Below are 12,437 nucleotides of genomic sequence, written 5' to 3' on the forward strand. Positions count from 1 at the left end.
TAAGTGCAGACCATTTACCATTTTGAAATCACTTATCCAGTATTCAGTGCACTTAGAATGAGGAGCACTATTTGCTATTCAGGGAGTTGCAGCCTATTTAGGGTGTTACAGATCAGTCAGTAATAAGTTCCATTTCAGTTATGATGTTGCCTTAGTACTTGAATGCAATGAAGTTCACTAGGGTTTGAAACATATTATTTTCTGTTAAGCTTTCTTGGAAATATATTGTGAAAAGCATAATACAATGATTTTTTATTTACTTCTTTAGACAGGAAAATAAAACTTAAATTAATGTAACGTACTATGTAAATATTTTTTTTCCTGTGGTGAATCATCAAGATCCTGCAAAATGTATTTGAAATGTTTGAAAGATACTGCTTTATCTCCGTAATATAATTTCCTCTTACTTTGGGAGGCTGACAGGGGAATTACTCTATAACAGCTCACTGGATCAGCCATCATGTATTAAGTGATGACATTCTTTTTTCTCAGAGTCTCATAGGGTGGGATGCAATTGCTGTGCATCTGTTTTGATTGGCTGTTTTTTTGTGGAGGTGTTAACCACTGAAATGTAAGTGGCTGACATATAAAGCTGCTGTGGGAACCAATGGATCTACCTGCTGTGCTTCAGCAAACAGAAAAGATCTGACATGAGCACAGAGACAGCGACTGGGAGCAGGGATAGAGGAAAGGAAGCATAGATTACATTAAGCTGTGCACTCTGGCAAGTTGAATGTTTGAGGAATGGAGAGGTATTGGCTCGCTGTTTAGGACACAGCAACAGAACTTGGCTGGGCTTGTAAGGTATTACTTAGCGAGTTACACAAAAATAACTGCCAAATCAAACCATGGCCTTAGAGTCTTCAGTTTCTCTAAGAGACACCTGTCTCAGACAGCACAGTTTTGGGAGCATCTCAAACCACCTGTTTTGGGTAAAGGAATATCTTGCTGTAAGAACAGAGTATGAGGTAATGTGCAGAGCCGGGTTAACAGAAGAAAGCTAAAATCTTCTACAGCATCTGAGAGATCTCATATGCACCACTATCTATTAGAAAACATGAATACTTAAATATTGTTCTTAAAAACACAGTAGCAGTGTTTCAAGGATCAGCTATTACAGATTTGATGGAAATTTATGTTAGGACATTAGCATTTTTCTAAATAGCTATTATTGCATTTACTGTTGATACAACACAAACCAGCATAAACACTGGTTGGGAGGGCAGAATCTTTGTAATGTGTCAGCCCAGAGTCATTACACTGACACACACTACACTGCACACACACAACAGCAGTGTCATTGATCAAATGATGGAGAACTGAGCTATTAATGTTGTTTGATGTACAAAATAAGCCTAGATGGGACTTGTGTTAGAAATCAAGTATTTTTCAGCCTATGTAAGGCACATTTTAATTAACACAGAAGCACATTAAATCTTAACTATCCCCAAAATGCAGCATGATCATTATTTTCTGCAAGCGCTTTTCATGCACAGCAAAATATCCAGTGTAGTTTAGAGTTGTTTTTATGGTGTTAATTTATCCGAGTTACAAAGTGTTGATTCTGGTGTTGATTTGAATGGCATCAACACTTGCAGAGTAAATCAGTGGTCGGAGTCAGCGTAATTACAGCGAGTTGACATAATTGACACTGGTGATGAGTTGACCCAATTTCCGGTCCTTGCACATTATTTCCTCTTTGATTAATGGCGGACGACCACGAGGAGTGCTCAAACAGGTATAATATTTTATAACCACTTAAAAATGTTCATGTTTAGTTTACATTTCTGACCATTCAGAATAATATTAGTACGTTTCTCAACATTGCCTGAGTGCTAACAATATTTTCTTTCAGATAACACGACAGACCACCGATATGATCTCGAGGCCGTTTTGCTAGCACATTGAGGTAAGAGTTGCATATTTTAAGTTAGGCTAGTTAGCAGTTTTAATCTTACATTTTCTTATATTTTAGATTTTAACAGGGTTGTGATTTGTTTAATAAACTGTTTAAAGAGTTAAATTAACGCAAATTATGCGGCATCCATATTCCCCTTCTTGGGGCTCACGTTATTTGTACTGCCAAATATCATTGTAATGCATTTTTATCTCCTATATTTTAGTATAACTGTGCATTGTTCCACAAATAATCTCTGACTGTTTAAGTGAGCAGCAGTAACGCGCAAATCTTTATTTATTTTTTACGTGGACCTTGAACGCGCAGCTTCGGATGGTCAGGAATTTTAAGTAACATTATATATAGCGATTACTTGTCTGCAAGGTAAAAGTCAGCGGAGATAAATTATCGGATAATCAAGCAGGAAATGTTTTGCTGAACTTTCTGCCAGCGTATGACTATGAACTAATGTTTGCTCATCATATGAGACATGTTTTTGACGTGCACGCGTCATATGCAATGTATACAATTAGTTGATACGAATTAATTTGCTGCAATTTCACTTTAATGTGAAATTTCACTTTAATGAGCTTCTTGCAACAGCGGCTCGCTGGAACTACTTTAATATTAACACTTAACAGCGTCATAATCTGCATTTTTCTTGACCAACAGCTTTCATCATGCTGGTTAAAGTTCAGTATCAATGTGTAAATAAATTTGTGAAATTGCTCAGCGATTGTACGTTCCAAGATTTTCTCAATGAAGGTAAGTTAAGAAGCTTGTGCTGCTACTTAGAAATGTACTTAGTCATATAACAATATGCTTGAGGTATAAGCCCACTCAAGTCCACAGGGCCTGTGTATTGTTAACAATTAACAATAAGGTCTAATTTGTTAACATTAAATAACTTTAGTATTAGTTAAAAGTAGAACTGTTTGTAATTTTAGTTCATAGTGCATTAATGTTAACAGATACAACTAATGATTTTTATAATGTATTATATGTTAAGATTAACATTAACAAATGCCGTAGAAGTTTTGTTCATTCTTAGTCTATGTTAACAAATTAAACTTTATATATTTTTGATGCTATTGTTAAAATTACTTTTCAGTTAAGAGCAAATTTGGGTTGACAAGAACTGCAGCTCTTCAAGTCTTTGATGACACCGACACCAATGTGGAAGAGGACATCTTCCATGAATTGATCGAAAGCAGTCCACACTTGTGCCTAACTGTAAGATGTCCGGAAGAAAATATTTCTGAGGGTAAGTCTATAATAACACTTGAGACATACCTTCAAGGACTCCAGTGTAATTATCCTGGGGACAAAATTCATTTGGGTCAGATAAACACATTTACCTTTAGCAGACGCTAATACAACAAGGGATTCATCATGTGGTGGCAATACCATGAGAAGTGTTAATAATGCAAACATTGTCTAAAATAGTCCAGGCTACAGTATTAGCAGGATACAATTAAGTGCTCACTTATGAGTTTTTAGCAGTTTATTGAATATTGTCACAGATTTGTTTGGGTTAATAATGTCTAAAATGGGGAACTGGAGTTTGAATGAATGTCATTTTTCACCCTCATAGTCGTTCCAAACCCGTAAGACCTTCGTTCATCTTCAGAACACAAATGAAGACATTTTTGATGAAATCTGAGAGCTTTCTGAACCATCCATAGGCAGCAACGTAATTACCACTTTCAAGGCCCAGAAAGGTAGTAAATACATTGTTAAAATAGTCCATGTGACTCCAATGGTTCAACTTTAATGTTATGAAGTGAAAGTTGCAATGATGTTGCTGCCTATGGATGGTTAAGAGAGCTCTGATTTCATCAAATATCTTAATCTGTCTTTACAAAGATGATCGGAGGTCTTACGGGTTCGGAAGTAATGAGGGTGAGTAATGAGACAATTAAAATTTTTGCTAAACTAACCCTTCGATTTGTGATGGAAAATTCTTGCTTCAGAAGTAAAGAACATTTAGACAAAGCCCTGTTTGATTTGATGCCTTTAGAGAAAACATTAAAATCATGTTTTGCTTTTCTCTGTCAAGAGTTTTCACCCACAAGATGCTCAACCCCCAGTACATGCACTGATACTCTTTCACTCTCTTCAACTGACCGTGAAGAGACAGAGAGAGCAGTGCAAAATCAAACGGCAATGGTCAGCAACAGTTTTAACATAGATGCTGAAAAAGCAAAACGGGTATGCATGCATGTTTTTCCTTATGGTTAACTTGTCCATATAATAATTCTTTCACCATTTTAGTAGTCTTCATGTGTTCACCTGTGTTGTGGGCATGTTTAATCAGATTGTTCAAGATGCACTGGAAAAAAAATCTGGTGGTGAGGAAGTGCTTGGAAGAATACTGGACATCTAAAACTTTAAAGCACAGCACCAGACGTCAGCTTGTTAATATTGTTGTCAGTCACATGACCGATATTCATGGGTAAGACCTCAATGCACAGATGCAAGAAATACACACAGCTGTGTCAATTGATGTAGAAAACAAGGACAAGTTTACCATTAACCCTTTTTTTTACATTGCAGGAGGATCCCCACCCGCAAACAGCGGGAAACTTATGCCTTGGGCATTATTTCTTTTTCCTAGCCTGAGAGACCCGTTTTCAACAAAGGGCTATGTAAGAATCTTTTGTATTGATGTACTTGAAATACAATCTAGTTTGACATTAAGTTATATACTCCTTTTTTGTGGCATGTAATAGCAGTTTCTATTAATATCTATCTATGTAACGTAATGACTGTTCAGATTTTACAGAAGGTGTTCTTGTCTTTTTGACAGGAGCATTTCTACGATCCGGAAACGGGAACAGGGTTCATCTCCTGGTGCCTTAAAACTTTGTCGAGGAAGAACCCAAAACGTGTTCGCTTGGAGATGACTGAAAGTGGAGGACCAAGTCGACGAAGGAGGATAGATGATGTGCAACAACTTGAAGGAGATGCATGCAGAGAGGCAATTTCTTTCCTTGTCCACACAGCTGATGAAGCTGAAGTTATGCAGAAGATGAAGGAAACTTTTAAGCATAGACAAGAACTGGTACATAATCCTGAAAGATCAGCTGATGTCCTTGATGTCTTCCCAAGATATTTGGATGTAAAAGGATTGGTAAGTAAAACATTTATTATTCTTTTCAAAGATTGTTTTAAGTGTTTTAGATATGCATACTTTAGGTTTTTTTTTTATCTTATAAGTTTACTCTTTAACATAATTGCTACTTTGACTCATTCGTTCATAGATGTATCACTCTTGCTCGTACATGCCTTTCAGACGTAGTGATAAGTTTTGAAAGAATTAAAGTAAATAGACTAAGAAATCATGAATATATCAAAACAATATGTGCGCACTATCCATTTGGGTGGTAAAGGTTGAAAAAGTCCAAGTAACCTCTTAGAAATCTTGTAATATGCTTTGTCATTAGATAAATCAGGACTTTGCTGTGCTGTTCAATGGTGAAACGTCCAACAAGTTTCTTCAGAGGTGGGAGACGGCATTCAAGCAAAAGATCATCAATGAAGCCAAGTCTCTTACTTCAACAGCAGAAATTCGGTGTCTTCTCAATGCAGCAGGTGGACAAGGATCTGAAAATGGTTGGCAAGATTTGGGAGGATGTCATAATTTCATATTTGCTCTGATTTCTTTTTGTTGTTAGCACTAAATCTTTGTGTCTTCCTAAACATCTACTCATTCAGATTGGGACAGTGACATGTCATCTGTCCTGCTGCTGTTGCATCTCCTGCCTCCTCGTCCAGGAAGGAAGAAGACTAAGATCAGTCCAACAGAGGCTGCTGACAGACTTGTGCAGTTTCATAAGGTAAAACTAACAATACTGTTGCAAAGTCATTGTGAACATTTAAATTAAGATTTGGGTTATAAACCCAAAAATGCAGTGGTTTTCATTCATATTCCTTGGGACTGAACCCTCTGCACATTTTGTCTCTCTGACCTGAGACACTTAAGGATAGTTCACCCAAAAATTTTACCCTCAGGATGTTCCAAACCTCTATACCTTTCTTTGTACTGCTGAACAAGAAGTTTGTTAACGGGCCACTTTGGGCAGCCGTTGACTCATAGTATTTTAATTTTTTCTACTATAGAAGTCAATGGCTGCCCAAAACAGCCTGTTTACAGACTTTCTTCAAAATATCTTTGTGTTCAGCAGTACAAAGAAATTTTCCAAACAGGTTTGGAACAACCTGAGGGTGTGTAAATGAAAGAATTTTCATTTTTTGGTGAACTAACCCTTTAGTTTAGTTCATAAAGCTTTTACCTAATGAGGTGAAGATCTGAAACAGGTTTGTTGAATAAGGTAGACATACAACATGCGCAGAGCCGTTGGTCCACAGGACCGGGATTGAAAATCGCTGGCATAATGTTACTGTCTAAATGTACCTTTTTAGAATCTCTAACTGATTGCATGCATTCACTTGCATTCTATTGACCTACAGCTCTCGGATTTCCATGTACAACTCTTTGTTTGTGTTCTAATGAAGTCAGTTAGTTACATTGCTTGTTTCGGCTGAGGATGTATCAGCCCAAAAAAAAAATTCTGGTTCGGGGGGGATTCCTTTTAATGACGTTTTCATTTCACTGTAATGCACAAAGCATGATACCAACTGGTTTTGTCAGGCACATATTGGTTTAAGGTGTGTCTCAGGTGTTTGTTTTTTTTTTATTGTTTTATCATAATTTTTTTATTTTAATTCTATTTGTTTACTTAATTTGAATGTGAGCAAGTTACCACTACCAGCACCATGTTTAATGCATTTATCATTTCACATTGTAATTTTTTATTTTTTTTTTCCCCCCCCTGTTTAATCTAAGTTTTTTTTCTTTTCAGTCCTGCACCAGTATTGAAGGCCATCTCAGTGGGAGGGATGGCCACCAGCCATTTCTACTGGGATCAGGAAGGATCAAGGGCAGGATCGACCACTTTTACATCGTTGTGGACAAGCGCCTTATCCCTTGCTCTGGAACCAGTTCCTTGAGTGCCTTTGAACTTTTCAAAGTTCACTATGTCTTCAACTTGTCCTACGAGGAAGCCCTGGTCAACTTCTTTACCTTCCTGCAGACCACAGTTTACAACATAGATGTTGGTCTTTCAAGTGAGTCTCCCAGAGTAAGGGAACTGCGTGCAAAGCTTTTAAATTAGTTTAAATGTTAAAGTGTTAATAATAAAAAAATAAATAAAAAAAAAGCCAACAGCTTGAAGTTCTACAGGCCTTTTGATCTGCAGTGTTTATATGGGTCAGATGATGGTGAATATATTGTACCACCTTTTGTGTAATTGTTACATCTGTTTTGAAAATAAATAGAATTTCAAACTGATACAGCGTGTTGACTTATTTAACTGAATGCACATGTATTTTTAGTCAAATACTGATTACACAACCTTAATCAGGGTTTGTATTAACACTATATTAGTGTGGAAATAAATCTCTTGGTGAAAAGATATTGACACAGCTAGTGTAGTTTCAACACTAACTTGGTGTAAAGGAGGGGGAGAGGAGGGAGGGGGCACTAATGGTGTTAACAGTGAACACTTAGTGTTTTTACACTAAGCAAGTTTAAAAAAAATAACACTATTTAAAGTGTAAGTTTAACTATTTAGTGTGGACCTATATAAACCCCGAAGAAGTGTTAATTTTCACACTGTGTTAATTTAACACTTTCAAATTTGCTGTGTGTGGAGTTCAAAGTGATGCCTGGTGCTGATGTTGACGCCCTGATGTAAATCATGAATGCGGCTTCATGATTGCTTTAGGAAAGTGGATAGCCACGATCTACTGGCAGATTAATATTGTGGAGGATTAGAGTTTAAGATATTCAATGCCCATTGCAATGTAAATGCAGCTTATGGAGAATCTTTCGATTAGTCAAACTCCCACTTAGACTTTGGGAAACATTAAATGTTACTTGAATTGGTGCTATTTTAGTACATTTCTATCTTTATACTGTGAAAGGCTTTGTTTGCTAAATGTTAATGAAGCATTATATTGTTAAATTGTTCTTGGATGGAAATAAATGCATTTTGACAGGAAAAGAAGTAGATATGCAGCATTTTCTAATTATTAATCACGCTTAATTGTAATCAACTAACAGCACTATTATTTCAAATATCGATATGACATGTCAAAAACATCAAACCTCACTGGTTCTTGCAAGCCTCATGACCACTTTCATGACATCATAACATAAGAACAAATGAGGTTTAAAGTTATAGCATCACCATATTCAATATGGGCTCTGTTTACATTTAATAATGACAGTTAATAATGATAAAATTTACAGATTTTGTAATTAGACATTGTCTTGAAGAAAATCTCACAAGATTCACATTTGCTGCTACTGAGGTTAACCTGTGTGGAGAAAGAAAATCATGAGAGCTCATACACATGAACTCTACTACATGGTACATTTAACTTTTTAGAGACATAAATGTTTCTTATTGTGGAGTGTAATCAGATTTGTCTGTATGTGTTGTGGGTGATGGGCTGCAGTCTGGTTCTAGTTTTACTATGAGTCAGTCTCTACACATTCTGACTCCTTTCCTGTTCATGATTTTATTTCCAGATGCTTTGAGAGACAGTCCCATACATCTTTGTGCCAAGCAACACGCTCATTCTTTCTCTATTCCATGCACATACAAACTAACAAATTCTCCCACCATTCCCTCTATCTGCTCTGTTTCTCTCTTTTGCGCTGTCCTCTTTCATACCTTCAGATTTGTCCTATCTTTCTCTTCCTGACTCTTTTTTTCCTCTTAAATTTCTCAACACCACACACAACTCCATGTGCTTCGGACAGCAGCAGTATTTATGAGTGCTTGTGTGGTGGCATCAGGAGTATGATGAGGTTTCCAGATCCAGCTCAGAGCTAATTTTTTCCACTTTTCTCACACATCTCTTGTGAAAATGCTCCAGACTCAGTCAGCTCTTTTGACTCCTCTTAAAGGAAAAGTTCACACAAAAATAAAAATTCTCTAATCATTTACTCACTTTCATGCCATACCAGATGTGTATGACTTTCTCTCTTCTCTTGATTACAAATTATTTTTAGAAGAATATCTCAGCTCTGTTGGTCCTCATGATGCAAGTGAATGGGTAGGAAAATATTGAAGCTCCAAAAGGACATAAGGACAGCATAAAGGTAATCCATAAGACTCCAGTAGTTAAATCCATATCTTCAGAAGTGATATGATAGGTGTGGGTGATCAATATTTAAGTTCTTTTTTACTATAAATCTCTACTTTCACTTTCACCACATCATTCTTCTTTTTTATGTGATATTTGCATTCTTTTTGCATATCGCCACCTACTGGGAAGGGAGGAGAATTTATGGTAAAAACTTACTTAAAAATGTATCTGTTCCTCACATATTCTTATCATATCACTTCTGAAGATATACATTTATTTTATGCTTCCTTCATGTGCATATGGGAGCTTAACATTTTTTGGTTTGATTCACTTGCATATTAAGGAACTACAGAGCTGAAATATTCATCTAAAAATCTTTGTGTTCAGCAGAAAAAAGAAAGTCACACAAATCTGGGATGGCATGAGGGTGTGTAAATGATGAAAGAATTTTAATTTTTTATTGAAATATCCCTTTAACTTATAAATACCAAAAATTTATTAATTAAAGGGATTCTGCCCATAGACAGATTTAATAAATGTTATAATGACAGATTTGTTTTGATGTGAAAATTGACAGATACATTTGAACAGAAAATGGGAAAGATTCGAAATGGTCACTCATATAAGGACATTTTACATCAAGGTGAATAAATCAAACAAAATAAGAGAATAAAATGGCAATACTTTAACCTAAATACAGTCTTTCTTACATGGAGAAACCTTAATTACATCTGGTGCAGCTCAACTTGTCTTTAACACACTTCAGTTACACGTTTGCACTTAAAAAACAATATAAATAATATTGTAAGGGTGCATAGTTAACTGATAGATCTGAATAATGTTTTACCTTTGTGGCAGGGTGGAGGGCGGGGCCGGGTCGTGATCCTACGCACCCGGTCCCCGTATTAGGCTAATCAAGCGAGGTATAAAGGTCAACTGCAGGGTGTCATGCAGGAGAGAGAGATTGTTTATGGACATGTCCGTCATGTGTGTTTATGTTGTCTTTTAAGTTTACCATTAAACTATTATTTATATCGTCAAGCTGGTTCTCGCCGCCTCCTTTCCATTGAATACCTTTACAACCTTGTTTTTTTATACATTGTGCATATAGTATATACATATGTTGTTCCCCGCCTGTCACTTACTTCGACGTTGTGTCGAAGAAGCGACACTAGTGGTCTCTCTTGAGCGGCGATATACCATCTATGACAAAAGGCTAATGAGAAGTTGGCAGACAGAATTTGCATGTCCCGCCCCCGGACATACAGGTATAAAGGCGGGGAAATACAGAAATTTTCTTTGGAGCCGATAGTCGTGTATGCAGCGAGCTGTGAGTCACACACACCTGTTCCTCTTACCTCTGGTGATCTGCTTTTGGATCTACGGCGCACTTCAGCGGCTTTCTCCTTCTCTGCACGGCAGTGCAGTTTGCCCCTGGGTGCTTCAACAGTGCAATACTAAAAGAGTGTTGTATAAAGAGTGATTTTCTCTAAAAGAGTAATTCTCTCTAAAAGAGCAATACACAGCGGCATTGAACATCCTTTTTAGGATGCGTCTTAATAAAGATGCCTTTTCCGCCCCTGTGTAGTTCCTGGATGTGGTAGAGTGCTCTCCACTTCAGACGGCCACATGCGCTGTCTCGTGTGTCTGGGCTGCGATCACACCGAGGCAGCGTTTGTGGATGGTTCATGTTCTCACTGCGAGGCAGCGGCTCGCCTCACAGCCTGCCTATCCTCTGGAGCCCCCAAGCTGGATAAGCTCGCCGCTGCATCGGAGAGTGGTCCGGCATCTGACGCGGATGACTCGTCTGGGCTGCTGCCTTCGGGCCAGGAAGCCCAGATGTCCGACATGCTTGCCTGGGCTGCCGCCAGCGTGGGGCTGGACTGGAACCCTCCGTTCTCCCCACAGCCACTGGATGATTGGTTCCTTGCGTCTGCGGAAGTGCATGATGAGCTAATGACTGCATGGAGAGCACCCCTCTCCACTCGTCACAAAGCCCCTCGCTCATACGCTCTCACTACCCTTGAATGGATAGGGCGGTTGCGATCTACCTATGCCCAGAGAACGCCGCCACCTGGCGGGGTCACCCTGTGCTCCCCTCCAAGGCCTGTAGGACGACATCATCATTGGCCGCCAAATCCTACAGCACCACCAGACAGGCCGCTTCCGCCCTGCATGCCATGGCCCTCCTGCAAGTCAACCAGGTGAAGGCACTCAAAGATCTGCACGTGGGTAGTCCTGATACCGACATGCTGCAGGAACTGCGCTCAGCTACCGACCTCGCCCTCAGGGCCACGAAGGCCACAGTGCAGTCACTCGGGCAGGCAATGGCCACACTTGTGGTTCAGGAATGTCATCTGTGGCTGAACTTGGTCGAGATGCGCAAGACGGACAAGACACGCTTCCTCGACGCCCCTGTCTCCCAGTTCGGCCTCTTCGGTGACACCGTCGAGGACTTCGCCCAGCAGTTCTCCGTGGTGAAAATGCAGACAGAGGCCATTTCACACATCCTGCCCTGCCGCAAACCTGCCGCCACGGGCCAAGCCCCGTCTGCTCGCCAATGGCGTCCTCCTGCGGCTAAGAAACGCACAGCTCCACCTCAACCCGGGACCAGTTCTCAGCCCCTGCGTCGAGCGCCCCGCAGGAAGCGCACGCCCCCCCATCTCACGGACCCCCTCGAGGACCCGGAAGGCTCCCAGGCGCTCCTGAGACGATCGACCCAGAAACCAAGATGTTCGCTCCAGAGCTAGTAAGCAGACCACTCCGTTCCACGGTGGAGGGCCGGGAGGAGAATCCTGCCATTCTCATGGCACTCTGCCGCCTCACCTCAAAAGTCCCGGCATGCTGGACCCAGACTCCCCACCTTCAGCCCTACGACTGTTCCCGGCTGGCCAGTTCTGACGAGTCTAGAGGATGCCTCCACCGGACCTCCTCCTCAGTCACTAACCCGCCCCCTGCTGGGTGTGCAGAGCAAGGTAAGTGCTTTGAGTCTTTTCTCAGCACCAGAGCCTCGGGACGCACCTTTGCCTCCTGACGCCGTACTACCTGCTCCGCCCCACTGGGTACGTCAAAAATAATCGTCCCGTTAGTGCCCCTTGCACGGAGCTTGGATGCGTGGCTTTCACTTCCCAACCCGTCATGCTGGCTGGCCAGGCCCCCCCCCCTGCCCTTCGGGGGCGTCTGCTTTACCGCAGTACACGGCGAACATGCCAACGCGACCCTCTTACTCAAAGACGCGATAGAGCCTGTCCCTCCAACCGAGATGAAGAAGGGTTTCTACAGCTTACGACCGATCTTGGACTTGCGAGTTTTCAACTGGGCTTTGCACAAACTCCTGTTCAAAATTCTCACGCAAAAACACATCTTAACTTATGTCCGG

The 12,437-nt window shown here is 40.1% G+C and overlaps 1 pseudogene; it reads left to right on the top strand.

Annotated features, from left to right (window-relative positions):
* Window positions 1–1,706: 1,706 nt before the first annotated feature.
* LOC127627242 (uncharacterized) lies at window positions 1,707–7,074 on the top strand (annotated as a pseudogene).
* The last annotated feature ends 5,363 nt before the right edge of the window (window positions 7,075–12,437 follow it).

Source organism: Xyrauchen texanus, chromosome 33 (genome assembly GCF_025860055.1).
Source record: "Xyrauchen texanus isolate HMW12.3.18 chromosome 33, RBS_HiC_50CHRs, whole genome shotgun sequence".
NCBI lineage: Eukaryota > Metazoa > Chordata > Actinopteri > Cypriniformes > Catostomidae > Xyrauchen > Xyrauchen texanus.